We start from the raw sequence: 20,293 nt of genomic DNA, 5'->3' as shown, positions 1-20,293 counted from the left end.
TGTATGTTAACATACGTGCATGTTTAAAAAATATTAATGTCAATAAAATGATAAAAATGATCACCTATAATTCGTCAAAGTGACGAATTAAATTCTAGTTAATTATTTAGTATTTCAATTTTGCAGATTTGTAACATTTTATGTAAAATGGCTAATGCATTATCAGATTTGAAAGAAAATCTCAGCAGACATTATGATGGTGAGAAATATCTTTTAGTCCGGTGGCAGGAGGGGGGATATCACCACCCGAAAGGGGACAAATTGCCATCCAACTTTTCTAGACCAGAATTTTCCGTAGATTACGAATATGGAAGGTAATCGATCAGGATAGGAAGCGTTTTCGAGATATAAGGGGTCAAAGTTCAAAATTGACCAATATAAAAACATGCTATATCTCCGGAAATTCTGGACGTAGTGAGATAATTTTGGTGTCAAATTGTTCACAATGTATATGTTTATATTAGCTTTAACAGAACTTTCTTTGTAAAATTGATCGGACACCCCATTGTTAGCAATTTTGACCTTTGACCTTTTTTTGCTATATCTAAGTAATGGCAGGTCGAAGAGAATTAAAAATAGGAGCAAATTGTTCCCAAGATATACATTTATATTCAGTGTAACAGATGATATTGCTTGAAAATGACCGGAAGTGTGGTTATTAACCTTTGACATAATTGAATAAGGTTATAAAAACATAAATTAATAAATATTTGTCGTAAGGAGCCAATTTTGGTGTCAAATTGTTCACAATATATATGTTTATACTTGTTATAATGCAACATTTTTTTCAAAAAGCTACTGAAACACCTATTTTTCTGTAATTTTAACCTTTGACCTGTTTTTCTCATCTAAATAACGACATGGCATAGAGATTTCTAACGGCAAATTGTTTATAATAGATATTTTTATTCAATCTAATAGATTATACTGTTTGAAAATACAAGTGTGATTATTGCTTTGAAATCCTGTACAAGAGCCTATCAGGGCGGATTTAATTCAAAGAGGTGTGGAAGGGGAATAATACTATTACTATACAGTACAATGTCTTTCAGAAATATTTGAGGAATTTCAATCAGGTATCCATGTATCTCCAATAAACGGAATGTACGGCTCATAGAGAATTCAGAAGTTACCCTTGGTTCATTTTGGCAAATCCATATGGGTTCCTTTTAAAAGGATTGAGGGTGCACAGACAGGCTTTTCCCATGGCTTAATATTGGAACCTACAGTTTTAGTTACCCGATATATTTCTAACACAGTAACTTGTGTAGCCAAATGCATTGATCCGATACAGGGGCCAAATGTAGAACTGAACATACAGTAGAGAATTACAGAAGGGTCTAAATAGATGACCTGCTGTTGTTTCATTTTAGGCAAAATCCAAATCGGTTTCTTAAGGATCGAGAGTGCACAGGCAGCTTTATTCCATGTGCCTGTCTATATAAACCCACATTGTCACCCCTTATATTTCCACTATGTGGCTTAATGTCCATGGATGACCGGCCTTTGGGTTAATTTGGGCAAATCCATAAGTGATCCTTAAGGATCGAGAGTGCAAGGCAGCTTTATTCCATGGGCCCGCCTGTCTATTATGAACCCACAGTGTCACCCCTGTCCATTATGGGGCTTAATGTCCATCCATGGAGGACCGGCCTTTGGGGGTTAATTTGGGCAAATCCATAAGTGTTCCATAAGGATCGAGAGTGCACAGGCAGCTTTATTCCATGTGCCTGTCTATATAAACCCACAGTGTCACCCATTATATTTCCATTATGGGGCTTAATGTCCATCCATGGAGGACCGGCCCTTGGGTTAATTTGGGCAAATCCATAAATTTTCCTTAAGGATCGAGAGTTCACAGGCAGCTTTATTCCATGGGCCGCGCCTGTCTATATGAACTCACAGTGTCACCCCTTATATTTCCATTATGGAGCTTAATGTTCATCCATGAAGAACGACCGGCCCTTGGGTTAATTTGGGCAAATCCATAAAATGTTCTTTATGGATGATCGAGGGTGCACAGGGATATTTATTATATCTCTATGAACCCACATTTTCACCCCACATACATTATTTCCAATATAGGGTCTCTTGTAGCCCCACATAGAGAACCCCGAAAGGTTCATGAAGGATCGGCCCTTGTCAACTTGTGTAATGATAAATGTGCTCTTTTGATTGTGTATGATTGATAGATGTCTTAACAGAATGATAAAACATAACATTGTCTTAAATGTTAGTTTTTATTTGGTTTTAAATGCAAATTGTGTGATTGGTCAATATTGACATTTGACCTTTAATTGCAAAGTATTTGTTTTATAAGGCGACTGAATAACACCATACAATACCTATAACCATACAAATGTATTAAAAGACCAAATTGAACTTTAATAAATTGGTTATAATACATATGTATATAATACATTGTTATAATTGGTCAATTTTGAACTCTGACCCCTTATCTCTTCCTATTCGGTTCCTATCCTGATCGAAGTCTGGTTTGATTAAATACAGTATTATAATAGTATTAATCAAAATTATAATGAAATAACATAACTTTACTAATCAAATAATTTGATTACTTGTAAAACCATCAATATCATAGTTTGGACAACTTTGCATTTATTTGTTAACTAATACGCGTATTAAAATGTTGACCTTCGACCTTATGTCAACTGATGAAATTGACCTTATGTTAACTGATGAAATGATGTATTCGCTCTTTTACATTGCGTATGATTAACAGGATGAGAAAACATCCAATTTTTATTAAATATTAGTTTTTATTTGGTTTTATAGGTACGTTCTATGATTGGTCAATATTGACATTTGACCCTTAATCACAAAGGATTTTTTTTTCATAAGGTGATTGAATAGACACTTATAATCATAAAAATGTAATAAAAGACCAAATTGTGCTTCAATAAATTTGTTATAATACATATACATAATACATTGTTGTAATTGGTCAATTTTGAACTTTGACCCCTTATATCTCGAAAACGCTTCCTATCCTGATCGATTACCTTCCATATTCGTAATCTACGGAAAATTCTAGTCTAGAAAAGTTGGATGGCAATTTGTCCCCTTTCGGGTGGTGATTCCCCCCTCCTGCCACCGGACTATTTGGGTCAAATGCTGTCTGTTTGATCTTCTGCATGTAGGTGACACTGCAATTGATCTATTCAATGCATTGGAAGCCAAAGGTATTATCACTCCAACTAATGTGAAACTGCTTCATGATATTGCTAAACTGTCACAGTTGAAGGAAGCTGTAGATCTTGTAGATCAGTATATGAAAGGCAATGAGCGAAGTACTAAGGGTTATCGACCGATGTCACAATATAGGAGAACCCTGTTCAAGGCATTGAAAGAAGTTGACCCAGATGCGTTGAAGAAAGTTATTTCTTACTATAAATTAAAAAACTTCAAATTCCAAAATATTTGGGACGTAGTACTTAAATTAGAAATTGATGGACAGTTAGACAATACACCAGACAAGATAAGAAGGTTTGCGCACCGCCTTGGACAAAGAGCAAAGAACATATTGCTGCAAAGAGGTAAGTATAAAAGTCTATTGTTCACTTAAGTCTCTGGAGTTTATTTATTTATTTATTTGTTCTTTCTTTAAACTGAAATACACTTTCAATACAAATGTACTGATTTCCAAAGTGGTTCAGTAAACATATTTACAACAAAAATAAAATATAAAAGAAAAACAAAAAGAAAGAAAAAAGATATAAAACTATTTACAATTGTGAAGGCAAAAAGGTTAATACATATATGTTTTCTATAGTGATAGTTCAATATAGTGATAGTTCTATAGTATAGTTTCTCTTAAGGTAGTTATTGTCTGTATTTATTGTAATTAGGTTCTTCATGATTAAGTAGATATTATTGTTCAATCAATTATTTGTAGAATGTCTGTTTTTCCATTGTTGATATTATTGCCATTTCAAATTTATTTTAATGTTTTGTTTATTGTTGCAAGGCTGATGAACACTAGTGAAAGAAGGTTTGGGATTTAATTCTTGACATTAACAAAGGAAGTAAATTAAAACTAAATTTGAACTCGTCACTATGGACGAGTTAGATTATCCACCGCGCAAACGCCACGTGCATGTCATACGTTAGAATATTGCGCACAGAAAAACGATTATGCCATTGTGACCTGAAGAAATTAAAATGTTAGTGTGCCCTTTATTTTGTGTCACGTCTAAGTATATACAATATACACTATATACTGTATACGTAACTACAAATGACCCAAGTTATTCACGCTTTTGAACATGATGACGTCATCACTATTTTAAGAATGGTAAATCATGCGAAAGATAATTGATTGACCTAGACAATATAAAAAAAATGGGGGGAAATGGAATACGGATAAGTGGAGATGCGCTCTATTAAATGTGACCATGTAGTTTAGAAAAAAGGCATAATTTTGACGAATTTTTAAACTTTTTCATAAAAAACGCGCGCAAATTCAACGTGCTCGTATGACGTGATTTTAAGTCCAAATTGTTTGAACGTTGGTAAAAATTTGCGCGCACGTGGGAATTTTGGACATGCTTAAAATTACATGAAACGCTAGATATCGCATGATATAAATTACACTTTTGCCAAGTTTCAATTTAAATTGTTTTATGGTTTCCGATCTATGTTACATACGAGAAATTCATAAAATCGTGCGTAACTTACGCTGCACAACTCTAAAGTTATATAACAAAGTTTCTTGCACATCTACAGCTACAGGTCAATCTTATGACAAAGTTATACAATCTTATGTTGGCCAGAATTAGAGATACGCTGCGAACAAAATTCGTGGAAAGAAAGAAGAACATAGAAAAACAAGGCCAACAGCCATAAGTCGCGTGCTAAAACGCATAGTGATACCAGACCGACCGACCGACATAGTGAACTATAGAGTCGCGTCCACGCAACTAAAAAAGAGAAAAAAATAACAAGGGGTTATCCGCCAAGTGTGGATAACCAATTAAGGATTCTGGAGTAAGAATCACATTCTGTAGTACTGCAAACCTTACTTTACTAGTAGGCCGATTGTATTGTGTTTTTCTTCAGTTTAGCTCATGGTATGATTATTTCAGTTGATATATTCCACTTTAGCTATATTTTGAATTCTTTACATTATTTTAATTTACTATCATTATATAAATTGTTACTCTTTTTAAAAGGTGCAAATATTCCGGTCACTGTTAATTCCAACTCTAATCTGAGCGTACTTCATGACTGTCTGGAATCTATTGACCAACAGAACCAAACAAGCCAAACTATACCAGCATCCATCAAACACATTGGATTTGGACTCAATGGTCCAAAACCATCTCTATATTTTTATCTGTATACAGATAATCAAAATGCTTTAAAAGAATTAATGGATATGCATGTTGGGGATGAACTAATAGAGGGATTAACAGACATTTTAAAACCACAAAATAGACAGAAGTTTATAGAAGACTGGGAGACCAGCATTAACTTAAAGGAATACAAAGCTGCTTTAAAGGAACTAAAGAACAATGGTATAATTTAATTTAATTTGAACACATTGATATTAGAATAGCTTACTGTACATATCTACCTATCACATTTAGTGTAAGCACTACACTGTACATTGTCACTTCCTACTATTGATTAATATTAATAATAATATTATTCAAAATTTAAAATAAATTTTGCTTCTTTTAATCATAAGTATGTGTACAGAAGTATAGTTTTGAATATACTGTATATGTATTGAAGATACATATTACTTTTGTCACCGCTATATGATAAAGGGTTTGGTAAAATGAGTTTTTCCCATCCAAATGCTCTTTCTCTTGAGTGATGTACTGTAATATTTCTACATTTATCTTACAGAGGCTCTTTCATCAAGTAGTGGACAGGAAAGATGTGATGGTAATCTATACTTTAAAACAAATATTTATATTTATCTTTTTAGTGTTTATCTCTTTATTTTGTAAAAATGGATAGGCTGTAGAGATCACAAAAAAACCTATACATAAATCTTTTAACTAACTTGGCACCACTTGGCGAGTATTGCATTTCAGGAACATAAGTATAATAATATCAGAGAAGTGTTTGTTCTTTATTGGAAGTGCCTAGTATATACTTATACTTCATATTGACAAGAGAGTAAAAATGATGGATTAGTACCTATTTTTGGTATGAATTTTGCAGTTTGTTTACCGTATTAGTGCTCTTTTTCTGTTAAGGTGTTCAGCTATTAGTAACTCTTGAGAAGAAGCATAGTTCTTCATTAGCCAATGACAGTGAGCAACCACACGTACTGGAACTTCTTTTTAAACAGAAAGAATGGAGTAAAACAACTGTTGATGTAGTTCATGGAACAATAACAAACCTTGTTACTTATTTTGAAGAAAAGCATCTTCAATTTGAGAAAGTAGAAACTGGAAGTATAGTGTTGCATCTAGTGTCACATGACACGGAAGCGTTGGAAGAGCTGTGGAGCATGTATTGTAATCAAAAGCTGCAGCTACAAAAAGATTTAAAAGATATATTAGTAAAAGATAATAAGGATGAACAACAATTGATTAACATTTCAATTAATGAAAAAGATTATAAAAATGCGCTAAAGAAACTAAACGAATTTGGTAAGTATCAAAAATAGAAGTACTTGAGTCTTAGTTGGGAAAAGAGAATGCACACTACATATCCATCAGTGTAATCTCATAACCCTGAAGAACTACTATAGCTTTGTTGAATTGTTAAGACCAAAGAGAATGCATACTAGATATCCATCAGTGTAACCTCATAACCCTGAAGAACTACTATAGCTTTGTTGAATTGTTAAGACCAAAGAGATTGCACACTACATATCCATCAGTGTAATCTCATAACCCTGAAGAACTACTATAGCTTTGTTGAATTGTTAAGACCAAAGAGAATGCATACTAGATATCCATTAGTGTAACCTCATAACCCTGAAGAACTACTATAGCTTTGTTGAATTGTTAAGACCAAAGAGAATGCACACTACATATCCATCAGTGTAACCTCATAACCCTGAAGAACTACTGTAGCTTTCTTGAATTGGTAAGACCAAAGAGAATGCACACTACATATCCATTAGTGTAACCTCATAACCCTGAAGAACTACTATAGCTTTGTTGAATTGTTAAGACCAAAGAGAATGCACACTACATATCCATCAGTGTAATCTCATAACCCTGAAGAACTACTGTAGCTTTGTTGAATTGTTAAGACCAAAGAGAATGCACACTAGATATCCATCAGTGTAATCTCATAACCCTGAAGAACTACTATAGCTTTGTTGAATTGTTAAGACCAAAGTGTCTGCTCTTCTTCGATTTAAAATTGCTTAAATTTATACACATTTTGTTTTTTTTTTTTTTTTTTATGAAACAGAGGAATTTGACAAGAAAGCTGAGGAATTGCTGATCAATATTAAAGAAGAACCAACATCACCCAAATCACAAACAGGTAAGTTATTCTTGCAGTTCTGTAAAAATAACATAAATAAGATAATAGTATTTGAATTTGTTTTCAGTTGGACAGTAGTAGTTCCTTGCACAAGATACTTACTTCATGTAAAGTTAAATAACATTTAAAAATCCTTATTAGATTCAGACGATTTATCTGGTACATCAACAGAAGAATCTGAGGAAATTAAAAAGGAGCCTACATTGCTCACATCACAAACAGGTAAGTCATTCATACAGTTACGTTTAAACATACCATTGTATTCAACAGAATTAATTTATTGCAATAGATTACAGTTGTTCAAAAGAAGTAGGCTACTTGATTGGCCTACAGTCTTTATGAATTAAAATTTCCATTTTCAATCACCTGTGTAAAGTTATGTATTTCAAACAACAACTCATAAAGCCTGGCGGAGAGTTACAGTATGTGTTGGTTACGCATCACAACACTTCCATTTTTACCTCTCTTTACGCCCATAAAAAATATATTTTGTTTTTATTAATTTCTTTTGAAAGTTGAAAATTACCAACAACAGTTAAATCAAATGTTTGACCAATTAAAGCAGTTTACTGTACTAAAGAAAGAGAATCAGCAGAAAGAAACAAAACTTGAAAAAAAACCTCTTTCAAATAAAGGTAAGTTTACAATTTATAAAAATTATAAAAAATGTTTGCTTATAATTAATTTACAATGTTTGGGAAAGATAAGATTGAGATCATTGAAAGTATGCTATAACAATGCCTTGCGTTTTCTGTTGAAGCAGTCTAGAGATTGTAGTGCAAGCATGTTGTTTGTCTTTAAACGGCGCCATTATTTATTTATTTGTTATAAAGTCAATGCCAGTGTTAATACACTGATCACAGCTATAACCATTATGTGCTTATTGTGTCTAGAACTACATATACAGTTGAATACTTACTTACATTGACTCTTCAGTCTTTATTTGTGAGTGTACAACTTTTCCACTCTCCTATCTAAAGTTTTCTACATGATTTCTCCACCCCACCCACCCTAAAAAAAAAATATTAGTGTTATCAAATATTAAAAACCCTGAAGTGTGTTTAAAACCGCTAACAGAATTACAAAAATATAAATAAACATTTCCCATGGCGACAACGATGAATAGAAATAGACCTATGTGGTGCCGCCGGTGAACCAACTATTTAGCATATAATGAACATTCAGTTGGATCTCACAAAAGGATGCCGACACAAGAAAGTGGACACATGCCATGAAATATGTATACCACTCAAGTTCTCATTTTTTTCCTACTCGGAACACTATTTTGTCATTATATTAACTGCTTTCAATTATGTCAAAGTAGAAACATCTGACCAAATTATGATTATATCACTTTTTAAATGAATTAATTGTTGTATGTTTATTTTACAGACGAAGTTGTAACATCAAAGCCATTTAAGAGATCATTAAGTCCAGATCCAGGTATGTTGTATTTTTTTATGGTAATGAGAATAACTTTATAAATTACATCTTTTAAAAAAGGATTATATATCATTTTTCACCACAATTTGTTTGTTGAATAATGTGTAAGAGATTCATTATGTGACATTTGTATACAGCCTTTAAAAAAAATACAGTGTCAATGTATAATGCTCATTTTAATAGATGAACCTGGACCATCAAAACAATTCAGAAGTTCAAGCTACCTCAAAGGTATGTTTCATTCATTTGCTAAAGTAAAACATTTATATCATTTTTTAGCTATATTTATATTTTAAAAGGGCATGCTGTACTACTGCAATGTTTTACATAAACCAGAAAGAATAGTTGTTGGCCAGTGTGCTTGCAGGTTGTTGAGAATGAAAAGAACCAAGGCTCAAATATTTATTACAACCAGCTTTGGAGTTTTGTACTAATTACAGTAATTAACACATTTTTCCATATTCCATGTTTTGAATGAGACCATTGTAAATCTATACACATTTTGTATAGCTAGCTGTTAATATTATTATTCTATATTAAACAGAGGAATTTGACAAGGAATCTAAAGAATTGTCAATCAATATCAAAAAAGAACCCAAGTCACCAAAATTGGAAGAAGGTGAGTCACATGCATCTAAAGTAAAGTTACTTAAAATTAAAAATGTATTGTACTTTAAGATTAAAATTTGTTTTTATTTTTTGGTATAAGGTTCTTACAAAGTTTTTTAAATGTAGTTTCATATTGTACCATTTATAATTTTAGGACTGCTGTTGACTAAATTGATTATCAGCACCAATTCATTAAAAGTATTTGTCCTATATTACGGTAAACCATAACATACTATTAAGCAAATTGAGACTTTATGGTTTAAGTAAATATGTTTTAAAATGGTTCGAGAGCTATCTGTCTGAGCGAAAGCAATTCACAAATGTAAATAATACATTGTCTGATTATACACACATCCAATGTGGAGTGCCTCAGGGGTCAATCGTGGGCCCACTTGCTTTCCTCTTATATATAAATGACCTATCGAAAGTTGCAAACAAATGTAAAATAAGTATGTATGCTGACGATACTATAATTTATTGTTCTTCAAAAAATGAAAATGAAATATACCAAAGTATAAATGAAGAACTTATACAAATCCACGATTGGCTAAAAAATAATAAATTGAGTCTAAATGTCTCTAAATCCGAGTTCATGTTGATCGGATCGACAAACCGATTGGCAACCATCAAAGAAAAAAATAGATCAGTTAATATAGATAATGCTCTTGTACCACGCGTTCGATATTGCAAACATCTCGGTATCATAATAGACGAACATTTATCATGGAAAAATCAGATTGAATACATTCGAGGTAAAGCTCTAAATGGATTGGGTATGCTCAGACGATGTAGCTATTATTTTCCACAAAACATTTTAAAACATATTGCAAACTCTATTGTAATACCTTACTTGAGCTATTGTAACATCATTTGGGGAAATAGTAGTCAAACTCTAATGAAAAGAGTTCAAACTATCCAAAACAGAACAGCTCGAATCGTGTGTGGTCTAACATGGGACACACCTAGTAGTGAGGCACTAAGACAAATTAATTGGTCAACTTTATTTTATCAAGATAGATATGAATGTTGTATGGTTATATATAAGGTTTTGACAGATAATGCCCCACCTTACCTAAATAATGTATTTACATACAATGATATAAATTATAATCTAAGGCACAGTGATACACATCTATTCATCCCGAAGCCAAAAACCGATTTTAAAAAACGAAGTCTGTCTTATCGTGGAGCAATTATATGGAATAGTCTCAATGTTGATACCCTTCCAAATTCAGTTAAGTTGTTTAAAACGTATCTGAAAAATGCATTGTAAAACATAATGGTATGGTAATTTACGATGGTGTACATCCAACTTTTAAAATGGCTAAATATCATGTAAAATGTGTGTTTTATCACTATTATTTTAAGGTAAATGAAATCAAAAAGATTTATTATGTATTACAGTAGAATCCCCATAAATTATACACTTCGATAAGGGTTCCCGTTTACACGGGAAGTACCGGTATGGTGTACCCTAAATAGAGGTGTCAGATGAAGGGAATTCTGCTGTAATTTTGTTTCTTTTCAATTTCAATTTTTTCGTTTCTTTCGTATTTATATGGTGTTGGTTTTTTTTTGTAATACAGTATCACGAACTTGTGTAAAAACAATCAATGTTGATTGAACGAGTTGTGCTGTACATCAGTCTCGTGTCTAAATAAAGTTTATATATATATTAGGGTATTCAGACGATTTATCTGGTACATCAACTGAGATGTTACCAATCAGTTTTAAAGAGGAACATGGATCACTAGGACTTGTCAAACCAAAAACAGGTGAACTTGTATTGTAAAATTTAAATAATTAGAATAGTGATCATTTGCAAATTTAGGTATAAAGGCTTAATTTACATAGACGAGCGGTAACGATAATAAAAATGTTGAATCTATGAACATTTACACAAATGCAGAGCGGAGGGGCAGTTTCCGCGGAGGATAGAGACCGATTCTATGTGGGACAAGCTACATGGTTTTTTCGTTTACCATTACCGCTTGTCTGGGTAAATTGGCCTTATTAATAAAAAGAAGACAGAATTAAAATAAGTACATGCTTTTCACATTTTCTGAAAACCAAGTAAATGTAAATGGAATGTTTCGGAACAGAAGCTTAAATTAATATAACTGACTCTTCATTGATAGATTGACTAAATTTGCATTTTATCTCAATTTAAATTGGGATTCATTTCAGCCTACCTTTACTTAATTGAACAGACAGATATTATTGCAAAATACAAATTGTACATATTCTATAGACTAAGAAACATTCAATTGTTAATAAATAATACATTCTTTTGTTTTCTTATTGGTAATAATAAAAGAAAGTGTATATTTTATTTGTTGAGATAAAAACTATAAATATATTTTTACAGATAAAGTTGGAACATCAAATCAGAAGAGATCATTAAGTCCAGATCCAGGTATTTTGTTTCTCTTAATATGGTTATTGAAAGGAAATCAATAATAATGAATGAAATATACAAAATGTACGGTTACTTAATATTCTCATTCATCCAGGTAGTATTATTAATTTTTAAAAGATATCAATCTTTCACGACCTATCCAGGTTGTATCATCAAGTTAAATGATGGAATTGTGGTGTTTTATATATACACTGGGGAAGCACCTCCGGGGAAGCACCTCCGGGGAAGCACCAACCCTGAACAGAGGGGGAGGCTTATGTCGGAACTTTCAATTCAGCTATCAATACATTTTCTAGACGCTTTACTAACAGCTCCTCGACCCCATCACGGATCACTGGCCAATTTCCATCATCCGGCCTGATGATACGAACTGGATAGGTAATGACAAGTCACTGTTCTAAACAAGTTCAGTGGATTAGATTGACATCTTTTTAAAATAAACAAAATAATAGTTAATTTGTTGATTAAAAGAAATGGTTTTCTAACTTTTTATTATTGATGAGGAGAAATAAAAAAGGTATTGAAATAGATATTCTACATGTTCTATTCAATAAATAATGTTGCATATTAATTCTGTTAGATGAATGTAGGCCTTCAAAAGACTTCAGGAGATCAGACCACCTTACAGGTATGTTTTAATCATTAATGGTGAATTCTACAATATAATACTTTATTATAGCAACTATTATTATCTATATTATAATCTATTTATAGCATTTATATATATTCCTGCTTGATAGTTTTGCTATTTTTTCAAAGATGTTACAAAGTATAAAAAACAATTGTTTGAAGAAAAAAAGCCTTCTGTAAAAGAGGAATATAAAGATTTACCAAAAGCAATGAAGTATGACATTGGTAAGAAGATAATTGTATTATTTTTTTTAATTTAAAATTCCAGTTTATAAACAAACCATTATTACATTATGCTATTGAAGGTTTATGGCCATAACACAATTCCTAAGTGGGCATTATCATTTCCTCATTCATAATTACATGTAGTGACATGGACTACTTTGATTAGAGTTGCAGCCTAAAAAGGTGAGCGGCATAATTCATAGTCACTTTATTGGCATGAATTTATGGCCTGATCTTTGTATGGTTCTGGTTGTAGAATAAGTCAGTTTCCCCACTTTTGACAGCTAAAATTACATTATTTATACTTTTTTGATATTTATTTTTGGCACACTATTAATAATATTATATTTTATGTTTGAAAAAATCCTGGATCCACCCCTGTCTTTTGAGATGAGTAAGGTAGATTCAGACTACTCAAATCAGCATCTATATATAAAATTCTAAAAAAAAACCAATATATCTTGAATTTACCTTGAATCGCCACAGTCCATCTTCTTTCGATAGAGTGTGGCAGGGTTAAGGGAGCTTTTTGGCCCATTATAAACCCATGTGTTTATTTATCTCTTTCTTGAAGCATATAGTAATAAAGAACACATTTACAAAGTATTATAAATACAATATACTGTATAGGGACACATTTTAGCGAAATGATTAAAATCAGATCCCAGTGAGTTTATGTGTTTTAAATATTTGTTGATAGATGTATCAGAACACCTTAAAATGCTTGACCAACTAAGACAGATTGCTGTACTAGAAACACAATATCAAGAGAAAGAAACAAAAGAGATGGAACATGAAAAAGTATCTGTTGAAGGTAAACATAGAATTATAATTGAGTTGAACACATGTTTTCATCTTTGATGATTTAAGAGTGATAATTTTACATGTAGATTTACACTCAATCAATCTTTATTTTGCATCATTTTTTGTGCTGTGGTGTTACTGTTATAATACGTTATTTTATATAAATTCCTTTCATTTGATTTACCACATTGAACTCACGTTTTACAACATACTAATTTAGGCAAAAAAAAGAATTTAAATTAATTTGAGATCATTTGTATGATTTTGAATAATTAATGGGAACAACTCTACAAGACTGTTTTGATTGTTGGAAACACAGAATAGCCGGCCTTGATCAGTTTCAATTGCCTGGCAAAGTTTCGTAATGGTAGCCAAGTTAGACCTAGGATTTTTTGGGAGTTCGTTGACATAATTAACACTACAGTAGGTGTGATTATAAAATCCAAATAAATACAACATTTAATATTTAATAAAAAATTCGGTAAATGATAAAAAGTTATTTTCCAACTCTGTTCATAAACATTCATTATTCGTATAATAGTACATTACTCTCATTTTAATTTGTATGTTTTTCTCCAAAAATATAGCATGCCATAATTTTTGGTTGCAAAGTTCATACCAGTGTCCAAATATTTCTGAAATACAGTAAAACAAATTTCACTGATGACTTATTTTGTTTTAAATCTTACTAGGAATACGACATTTAAACTTTACATACATTAAAGAAGAATTTTGCCACTGGTATGATAAGAGGGATTCACTCAGTTTGCTGAAAACCTTGTACAAAGACCTTCTGCTCCCTCATATGCTAGACAAGGCATCTAGCACAATAGACCTGCTGGAATTCTTAATTGAATCTAATCATCTGACGAGCAAAGATCTCACATTGTTTTTCGACACCATCAATGCAACAGGAGAATTTGAATTATTAAGAACAATTCAAGAGGAAGTTGTAACATTCCCAAATGTCGAGGAGATTTCCGTTTCAAAATTCAGTAGTCACAGATGCATGTTGGTAGAATTTGGAAATAAGCTGACCACAAAAAATGTGGAATCCATCAGTGATCTTGTTAATGAGACACCAACATCTTATGAAGATAAATGGGGTCTGATTAATGATCTTGAAAACAGAAAGATCATCAGTGAAGGAAAGATGCAACTATTTATCGAGAAATTAGGTATCTTGAAGCTTGGAGAACCTGAAGAAGTTCTAACAAAATGTATGCATATTTTATGTTTGTTTTCTTCAATAGGACTTTAAAATTTGTAATTAGGATAATACTTATATTATTATGAAATCAATATTTTATTCATTACTAGTTCATCACTAATTAATAATAATATCTACAGTATTCCACATTTTACAAATTCTCTATTATAGATAAAAAAAAATAGGAGAAATAATTAAGTAAAATCTATATTAATTAGTATTTAAAATCACTTCATACTATTTATTTAATAAACATTACATTTCAGCACCATTTATTGTTTGATATCTCATGGCCTGTGAGAGCAATACCTGTCACTTATTGAGAGATTTCTAAAACAAAAAACCTACTTTTGTGATTCTGTAAACATATTTGTGCTACAATTAATGATTTAAAAATCTTAATATTTTAAATTTAAATATAGCAGATATGAATGATACATAAATTGTTTATAAAAATGACCTAATTTATCATCATTATCATTTCATATTTTCTCTTGTTTTATAATAGATGCGTCAGAAGATCCAGTTAAAACAAAGAAACCAAGAAAATCAAGTAAGAGTAAGTATACTGTAACCATAAGGTGTGTGAAAGTGAATTGTTCTGGGAGCTGAGTCTTTTTAAATTAAACGTCTGTAAACTGGAAAATTACCAGAAGCAGCAATATATTCACCAACAATTAGTCAATCTAAATCTGAGCTTGAAAAACACTGGAAACACCATTTACTGAAACCTATGAGAAAATTGGAATAAAAGGGACATTTAAAGAATTAAAGTTAATTTGTAGTATTTTCTCTTGTTTTATTAGACGAGTCAGAAGATCAAGTTAAAGCAAAGAAACCAAGAAAATCAAAAAAGAGTAAGACAGACAATAAATCATGTATTTTAATTTTAAATGAAAAACATGTAAACAAAAAATTATTATATTTTTTAAATATACTTTTTATATAATACATAAGTTTATATTTGATTTCTTTGATAGAGACAACATTAAGAGACTATGTAAGAGAAATGTTTGTAGAGAAAAAATGTTCTGTTAAAACAGATTTTGAGAAATCACCAAAAGAAATGGAACTAATTAAAGGTAATTAAAAAATATTAAATGTAACATTTATTGTTATTATTTATTGTTTAGAAATAAAGGAAAATAAAATGTTTTTATTTATATTTTGCTTTTTATTAATAAAATAACATTTAATTACAGAATATAAATTCTATACATCTAAAAATACACTATAAGAAGTGTGTGTTTATATTTTTTAAACCTATAATAGTTGTGCACATTTTACAGTTTTTGTTTCTTTTACATTGTTTAAAATTGTCATATATTAATTTATGCTGTGTATATCTTAAGCAATAAAGAAACTTTTAATATTGTAAAAGTTGACATGAATCTGGTAAATATATAAAATTGCTGCACACCCATTGTCTGGTTCCACCATGTCTTATTAATATAAAATGAATTCCTTTTACAGGTATTGATGATAGTGAGCCCTCAACTTCAATGAGAGATGAACATGCTGTAGATGAGATATGTAACTCTGTAAAAAGATTTTGCACTTGCATGAGACATGGTAAGAGCTTAAAAACAGATCAGGATGTCATAAAGATGATAAGTAGTATGAATCAGGAAGAAAGAAAATGGAAATACCCTAAATGGTGGGAATGGATTCAACAGAAATCATCAGAAGACATTGGTAAAATGCTAGCTCATGTTTTGATTGCTGTAAAAGATGAAGAGTATGTTTTTTCTAAAATCAGTGAATCATGTACTGATGATGTGGTGAAAGGTTTGTCTACTGAATGTAGTAAATACACCTTTAAATACAATATAGAAGCTTTTCATATATATGCAGGTAATACAGGTTGGTCTACATCATTTTTAATTCATTTGTTGATTAATGCACCACAACTCAAAATGCTTCAATTACGTAAGTTAACAGGTGAAGCTATGAATTATAGTGTTGGTGCACTATCAAAGAAAGGATTAGTGTTGGAATTAGAGAACCTTGATATCCATGATAATACTCTCAGTGACATCACAGGTTCTGTACTTGGCACATTACTGGCTATTTCGCCTAAACTGAAAACACTTAACATGAGTGACTGCAGGCTATCAGGTGTTATCATAGATGCTATGGTGAGGGAATGTGTCAATAGGAACCTAATGTTGGAATTAGATAATCTTAATATCAGTGAGAATACTCTCAGTGACATCACAGGTTCTGTACTTGGCACATTACTGGCTAATTCGCCTAAACTGAAAACACTTAACATGACTAACTGCAGTCTGTCAGGTGTTATCATAGATGCCATGGTGAGGGAATGTGTCAATAGGAAACTAGTGTTGGAATTAGATAATCTTAATATCAGTGAGAATATTCTCAGTGACATCACAGGTTCTGTACTTGGAACATTACTGGCTATTTCGCCTAAACTGAAAACACTTGACATGTACTACTGCGATCTGTCAGGTGTTATCATAGATGCTATGGTGAGGGAATGTGTCAATAGGAAACTAGTGTTGGAATTAGAGAATCTTGATATCAGTGTGAATACTCTCAGTGATATCACAGGTTCTTCACTTGGCACATTACTGGCTATTACGTCTAAACTGAAAACACTTGACATAAGCTACTGCGATCTGTCAGGTGTTATCATAGATGATATGGTTAGGGAATGTGTCAATAGGAACATAGTGTTGGAATTAGATATTCTTAATATCAATACGAATACTCTCACTGATATCACAGGTTCTTCATTTACCACATTACTGGAAATTTCTCCTAAACTGAAAAAGCTTGATATGGGTAAGTGTAAATTACCTAATGATATAGTGCAGGATATGAGGCAACACTTTCAGAGTATAAATGGTGTATTTTACTGTGAATTGATATAAAGTAGTTATTAAAGTGCAGCTTAATTTGACATTCATTACAACTGCATGATACAGGTACTTAGACGCATTTTCATTTTTAACTTGAGAACTATTATATATATATAAGAAATATAAATTGTAAATTACAGGAAAAAAAAAAACAAAAATGAACTGACATTACCTCGATATGAAAATTATTATCTTGTATATGAAAAATCAATATTTTATTATACTGACAAGACAAAAAAAAAACGAAAACGGATACGTCACACATTTGTGAAACTTTTGAGCTGATCCCCATTTCATATTCGTAAAGCGTATTCGTGTTGACGAATATCATCAGTCATATTCGTAACTACAAAACGAGTATAGTTTTTGATCTATTTTGCACATTTTGCATTTGAATCAGGAACGATTCATGATTATAATATAATTATAGATTTATTGAAAGTAATTTACTAAAGTAATTTACTAAAATGCTAGGTCAATTTTGATAAATAGCAGTTTTTAAAGTCCTCACTCACTTTGATGTTACGCTAGGCCTAGGCAGCCAAGCACCAAGCAACACGTACCCGCGCTTCGCTCAAATTTAACGCTCTCAATATTTCGTTGCCATGCGAAACAGATTTTTACTGGCTTACGAAAACGAATACGTGTGCGTGACGTATCTGTTTTCGTTTTCGTATTCGTAAGGTTGCGAAACCTCCCTAATGCCTGATTTTTTTTGCCAGCAATATGCTTTCATAGTAACTGTACATCATTTTGATTTACTTATGATAATGTTTGGTTATTTAGTTCTTGCATGTCGTTTTTCTAAATACTGTAATAATGTGAAACTTTAATTTTCCCAAAAGTTTTAAACTTAATAAAATCAGGTTGTTACAAATGGATGGGATATGTTTTTACTTTAATACTAATATTTGTTTGTTATCATAATCTTTGGTAATATAAATGTAAATTAAATCATGGTGAATATTGTATTTTAATATATGTCATATTATATATAAAATTGTTTATTTAATATTTTTAAACAATATGCCATATTATGTTTAAAATTCAATATTACCTTGGATTTAGTATTTTAAGAAAATTGCTAATGCAACCTAATATACTGCACACATAACATATAATTTATAATATGTCAGAATTAAGATTTTGATACAGTCTATTTTGATATGCCAGTATTTTTATAATTTGATGAGTCATCTTGAATTTAATTGTATGACAGGATTTGAATGTTGCTATGAGGGGCTTTTCATCGTGATCATAATTCTTCAACTATTCTTTCAATTTTTATTCACTGAAAACTGTACAACCATTTAGTTTTTAAAAATTGTTCTTTCTTTTTCTTGTGAATTATGTTTATTATTTATACCTCCATGGTTTATCTAAGTATACAAATGAATGACAGGTAAACAATATTTAATTGTTTCTAATTTTTATCTTTATAAATAAGCTAAATTCACACCAGAACGGAAGATGGCGCTGTTCATTTATTTTTATAATTTTCCATGAAGTTCTGTCTGCACCATCAAACTTTATGTGACAAAAGTTGATGTGCCCATATATGGCATATCACTACCATATTTGGGCGTGAAAGTGTAGACAGAGCTTCATGGAAAATTATATAAATTTGTTGTAAATGAAGTACAGTGATTGTTACTGTGCATTTTCAGTCAATAGCATATACTTGTGTTAATTGGGGCAGGGGGTTGTAAATGAAGTACAGTGGTTGTTACTGTGCATTTTCAGTCAATAGCATATACTTGTGTTAATTGGGGCAGGGGGTTGTAAATGAAGTACAGTGGTTGTTACTGTGCATTTTCAGTCAATAGCATACTTGTGTTAATTGGGGCAGGGAGTTGTAAATGAAGTACAGTGGTTGTTACTGTGCATTTTCAGTCAATAGCATACTTGTGTTAATTGGGGCAGGGAGTTGTAAATGAAGTACAGTGATTGTTACTGTGCATTTTCATTCAATAGCATATACTTGTGTTAATTTGGGCAGGGGGGTTGTAAATGAAGGACAGTGGTTGTTACTGTGCATTTTCAGTCAATAGCATACTTGTGTTAATTGGGGCAGGGAGTTGTAAATGAAGTACAGTGGTTGTTACTGTGCATTTTCATTCAATAGCATATACTTGTGTTAATTTGGGCAGGGGGGTTGTAAATGAAGGACAGTGGTTGTTACTGTGCATTTTCAGTCAATAGCATACTTGTGTTAATTGGGGCAGGGAGTTGTAAATGAAGTACAGTGGTTGTTACTGTGCATTTTCAGTCAATAGCATATACTTGTGTTAATTGAGGCAGGGGGTTGTAAATGAAGTACAGTGGTTGTTACTGTGCATTTTAAGTCAATAGCATAGACTTGTGTTAATGGGGCAGGGGGGTTGTAAATGAAGTACAGTGGTTGTTACTGTGCATTTTCAGTCAGCATATACTTGTGTTAATTGGGGCAGGGGGGTTGTAAATGAAGGACAGTGGTTGTTACTGTGCATTTTCAGTCAATAGCATACTTGTGTTAATTGGGGATGGGGGGTTGTAAATGAAGTACAGTGGTTGTTACTGTGCATTTTCAGTCAATAGCATACTTGTGTT

The 20,293-nt window shown here is 31.7% G+C and overlaps 1 protein-coding gene across 2 annotated transcripts in view; it reads left to right on the top strand.

Annotated features, from left to right (window-relative positions):
* Positions 1-20,079, top strand: part of LOC144853836 (uncharacterized) — a 185,563-nt gene extending 165,484 nt beyond the window's left edge. Inside the window, exons 2-3 of one of the 2 annotated variants that reach the window (XM_078711687.1) lie at positions 19,301-19,522; positions 19,974-20,079. The gene's annotated coding sequence lies outside the window, so the exon portion shown is untranslated. Of the gene's footprint in view, positions 1-19,300; positions 19,700-19,973 lie in introns of those variants that run through there. The other variant, XM_078711685.1, reaches the window with a different exon arrangement.
* The last annotated feature ends 214 nt before the right edge of the window (positions 20,080-20,293 follow it).

Source organism: Antedon bifida, chromosome 10 (genome assembly GCF_963402885.1).
Source record: "Antedon bifida chromosome 10, ecAntBifi1.1, whole genome shotgun sequence".
Lineage (NCBI taxonomy): Eukaryota > Metazoa > Echinodermata > Crinoidea > Comatulida > Antedonidae > Antedon > Antedon bifida.
This window is presented reverse-complemented; position numbering and strand designations above follow the sequence as displayed.